The sequence below is a fragment of the Triticum aestivum genome, chromosome 6B (assembly GCF_018294505.1).
Source record: "Triticum aestivum cultivar Chinese Spring chromosome 6B, IWGSC CS RefSeq v2.1, whole genome shotgun sequence".
NCBI lineage: Eukaryota > Viridiplantae > Streptophyta > Magnoliopsida > Poales > Poaceae > Triticum > Triticum aestivum.
This window is the reverse complement of record NC_057810.1, coordinates 486701686-486707110: the sequence shown is the minus strand read 5'-3', so window position 1 is coordinate 486707110 and position 5425 is coordinate 486701686.

Here is a 5425-nt window from a genome sequence, read left to right as displayed (position 1 = left end):
CCCCCGCACCCATTCATACCTCGTGGGCGCCAAATCACCTTCTCCCCGGGAAGCTCCCTTCTCCCGAGCCGCGAAACCTCAGAGCCACCTCCATGGCACCCCCCACCACACCAATTTCACAGCCGCCCTCCTCCCTAATGCCGGAGATGTTTTCCAATTGCCGTCGTGCACTGGGCCATGTGCCTCTTACTCTGTGTTGCTGGTGCTGCCTCGACGACGGCCGCGTGAACCGTACCGGAGCCGATTCACCCCCGCCGTTGTTCACGGTGCCAGAGCAGCTCCAACTTCGGATCCGTCCAGAGTCCTGGCGCTGCTTCCGCATAGTCGTCGACTATCACGACATCGCTCTTTCCCTGCCGCCGGTCGCCACCGCAACCGCGCCGGCCTCACCGACTCGGCAGCTGGACCTGCCTACTTCACCATGCCGCCAGATAGGTCGCACCCTCATCTCAAATCACTTTATTTAGGCGTCAGTTGTCTGAATTTTTATTCTGGGCCAATCGATTCCCAATGGGAAGCAGCACCCCTCGAGGCGGCGGAGCTCCTAGGCTGCCGGTTGGCTGGTGTCTAACGTAAGGGTGCAGGGCCGCAAGTTCGCCGCGGAAGCAGCGCTTAGATGGCTATCTTTTAGAGTTGCGTGGGTTGAAGGTACTGCCGCCGCCGGATCTAGATGACGGGGAGTCTTTGTGGATTGGCCCGGGGGCGGCGCAACCACGACAATGCGGTGGGGCGGGGAGCGGGGTTTTGGCCGGGGCCACGGACGGTGGAGGCGGGCTGCTCTGCCGCTGGTCGCTGGCTCTTCGGGGAAGATTCTGAGCAGTGTCAGCCGGGAGGCACAAGACGGCCATCAAGCCATCCGGCGTAGATCGGATAGTACCAAAATAAAATAAAATCGTGTGACCCCAATTTAGTCTTCAGTCAACAGACGTGTGACCACTCTCGTACCTTGCTGTCGATCTCTTAGTGTATTTCTTCAGATCAAAGAGATATGTCATTCCTAACATTATGCGTTATCTGCATCTTCAGACACACCGTCTTCCGACTCACCGCAGCTGCTCCAACAAGGGAAGCATACACCAGAAGGGAGCTATAGTCCCCACTCAACAGTTCCCTGCATTGAATGCGCGTGCCCGACATGGACAGCCACAACAACTGCAGGGCCATCGACAAGTCAGCACATGATGCTCACTCCTATGGATGGCAGGCAGATAGGTTGTACCCTCATCTTACTTGTGTGCAACATTTATGGCTTTGTTATTCATCTAAGCATGGAAAATAGATCATCACATTTCACTGTAGATTCATGCTGATCTCTTACAGGTCTTGTTCAGGAGTTCACTTTGTTCCATAGTTCAGCTAAGATACTTGTTCTTTAGGTAACGCTGTTTCATAGTTATCATCCATCAGCCAATGCTATCCCACAGGCTGGTGATTATAGTATTATACCACTTCTAGTATTACCTATGTTGTTCTTTAATACTTTTGTGTGTCATCTAGTTAATCTCGAGTACAAACGATACATATTCTGTAGCTTTCATCTGTGTTCTCCCTTTAGTTTATGAGACCTGTTGCTGCTAGTTAACCCCAGTCCTACTATTTATGTCATCTCCTACAGGCACTCATTACATAAATCTAACTACTAGTTGTCTTCCATGCATTTCAGATATAATTGCACACACTGATATATCCACAAGAACCTCACGGAGCAATGTAAAGGCCAATAAACTTGATGTCAATGATACCCAATATGATGGAACATGTAAAGGCAGTTCTTCAAAAGACTTGCAGAAAGATGATGAATCCTCTTCACCCCACAAGGTCCTTGCTCTAACTTGGCCTGTGATATGGGTACAACATGCATATAATGTCCTGGACTTTATCTACTCTGTTGCAATGCAATGTGCTTAGCATGCTGATCATGCATGTAAATATGGCATGCCTTCCTGTTTTTCAGTACCTATTCCATTCATGATAGCATGTTTTCAAATTCAAGTATTGTCATTCTACTCTATCACAATGCCATCTACTTAATTTGGACATCATGCTTCTGAATATCTTATGCATTGTTATTCATCAGTGTGTACTTCATCTGTCTGTCATACCATGTTTTTTTACATTGAAGTGATGTTCTAGTGCTCTGTTGCAATGCCATCTTATTTTCCAATCATACACGTGTATGTTGCCTTAGTTATTTCTGTACGTATTCCGCTAGCATATAGTTTTACATTCAACTAGTGTTTTTTTGCTGTGTTGTCTTGTCGTATCCCTAGCTCTTCCGAGCAGACATCGAACGATTAATTTCTATTTCTCGTTATCATGGAATTCGTCATCAAGATGGATCGCCCTTACGCGGTCAACGAACTCATACTAATGCAAGGACTGCTTGCAAGCAAATTCGGAAATGAAAGAAGGCTACCGAAAGAACAAGCAACGGATTTCGCGCTCATCCCTTGCTAAAGCGCATATGTTTTCTTGCTCCTTGGTACTTCTCTGATCAATCACACTATTCATTAGTTCACTTGATTTTTCGTTCGATGTCTTGAACCGCTTACTAATCACGTATATGTATAGTAGGCCCCCTTCACCACTCCACTCTGGCCCGTCTTGGTCTCGCTCACTTCGCCCGCCTATCGTATCGGCTCTAATAAACAATTTACAGAGTATTCTTGCATTCCTATCTGGTCTGCATCTCTCCTATCGAAACTGTAATATAACCTTAATGGAAGGGCCCTGGTTCTGCCTTGCCAAACCGACAAATCCATAAATTGTAGATGAATTCATCGGGCTTAATGTGTGATTTCGTTATAAGTGAACAGGCGTCATCGTCCAGCCGTGTCGAGTTGGGATTAGAGGAGAGAGTTCGAATGGATAGGCCCAATGAGGCGGGTGTGGAGCACGAAGGATTAAGAAGGTCTTCTTTATTTCCGGAATCAACAAGAAAGCAGCAAATGAACATTTCTCTAAGTTTATCCTGTAGCTTATACATCATTTGAAAGCTGTTCCAAGGATCCAACGAATAGCTAAGGTTTGTTGATGATCCCTGGCTACAATCCCAGGAACATCATAAATAGTACCTGCGACTCCTACTTTGACCACTTCGCATATTGGCTTTATATTATCTACGGTCACCATACTCCCTCCGTCTGGATTACATGTTGCCGAAATGGATAAAAAAGGATGTATCTAGAACCGAAATACGCCTAGACCCATCCATTTTTTCCGGATGGAGGGAATACATGTCAATATGTCATGCCTTTCTATTCTTCAGTACCTATTCCATCTCTCTGTTGTCGCATGTTTTATAATTAAAGCACCATTCTTCTATACAAGGCATGCAAGGGGAAGACGACTATGTTAGAATCTGAAGGGTTACAAACAAGGCCTTTGCAAAATATCCAAACGCCAGGAGATAATAAACCAACTCCAGTTTTTATAGATACTGCTCCAGCACAGAGAAACCCAACTCCTACTGATAATAAGCAGATTCCAGTGGCCAAAGAACTAGTCCGCTCTAGTCCAGCAAAAATATGTCAACTCAATTCTAAGAAGCGTGTGCGTATCCTTGCATCATAAAATTTTATAGCATGCTGATCATATTTTCTACATGTTTCTCACCCATCTCTCTTTTAGAAAATAATCTTAACAAATAGAAGAATTTCTGCAATGGTATCGTTTACGAGGAAAGATTCTTGCAGGAATTCTCTGTGCTCCAATGTAGATGTAAGTACCTGTTGTATATCACTATATTTTTACATCAGCATGTATTTTGTTAATCGGCGTGAATCCAGCCTTTATCTGATCTAAATTTAGTTGTAGCAAAATGTATGATTAAAGGCCACAATGTTGATATTTGTAAGGAAAACTGCCTGGTAGTTTTGCATCCTGAGCTGCATGAGTGTACTATCTCATATCAGTGGGTTTGAATACTTTGGTTCTGTAGTGGGTTTTTCAGTGTTTTTTACTGTGTTGTCCTGTCGTATCCCTAGCTCTTACATCATACTCCCTCCGTCCAGATTAGATGTCGTAGAAATGGATAAAAGTGGATGTATCTAGAACAGAAATACGCCTAGACCCATCCATTTATTTCCGGATGGGGGGAATACATGTCAATATATCATGCCTTTCTATTCTTCAGTACCTATTCCATCTCTATTGTAGCATGTTTTATAACTAAATCACCATTCTTCTATATAAGGCATGCAAGGGGAAGACAGTTATGTTAGAATCTGAAGGGTTACAAACCAGGTCTTTGCAAAAGATCCAAACGCTAGGAGATAATAAACCAACTCCATTTTTCATAGATACTGCTCCAGCACAGCGAAACCCAACTCCCACTGATAATAAGCAGATTCCAGTGGCCAAAGAACTAGTCCGCTCTAGTCCAGCAAAAGAATGTCAACTCAATTCTAAGAAGCGTGTGCGTATCCTTGCATCATGAAATTTTATAGCATGCTAATCATATTTTCTACATGTTTCTCACCCATCTCTCTTTTAGAAAATAATCTTAACAGATAGAAGAATTTCTGCAATGGTATCGTTTACGAGGAAAATATCTTGCGGGAATTCTCTGTGCTCCAATGCTGATGTAAGTACCTGTTGTATATCACTATATTTTTACATCAACATGTATTTTGTTAATCGGCGTGAATCTAACCTTTATCTGATCTAAAATTAGTTGTAGCAAAATGTTAAAGGCGCCAATGTTGATTTTTGTAAGGAAAACTGCCTGGTAGTTTTGCATACTGAGCTGCATGAATGTACTATCTCATATCACGCACACTACTGAATTGTAGTGCTTGTCTGGTTGCCCATTCATTCATTGTGTCAATGTTGCTTTCGTACTACCTTACCTGGCTGATGATAGTTGTGCCATATTGTGTTAATTTGGTGTAGGCTAGTTGCCCAAAGGTTCGTTGTGTCAATGTTGCTTTCAAATTATCTGACTTGGCCAATGATAGCAATGCCAGTGTGTTAATTTTGTGCAGGCTGCTGAAGATAAGAATACAAATTCTGAAAACAGCAAGGCAACCCCATTGTTTCTTTCCAGTAAATCTAGGCCAGGTAATATGGCAATAACTCGTGATTAATCTGTTTGGTTCCCGTCCTAATTTATGTTATGATGCATGTTGGGGAACGTAGCAATAATTCAAAATTTTCTACGCATCACCAAGATCAATCTATGGAGATTCTAGCAACAAGAGAGGGAGAGGATGAGAATCTTCACACCCTTTAAGATCGCGATGCGGAAGCGTTACAAGAACGCGGATGAGGGAGTTGTACTCGCTGCGATTCAAATCGCGGAAGATCCGATCTAACGCCGAACGGACGGCGCCTCCACGTTCAACACACGTACAGCCCGAGGACGTCTCCTCCTTCTTGATCCACCAAGGGGAGATGAGAAGCTGAGGGAGAGCTCTGGCAGCAT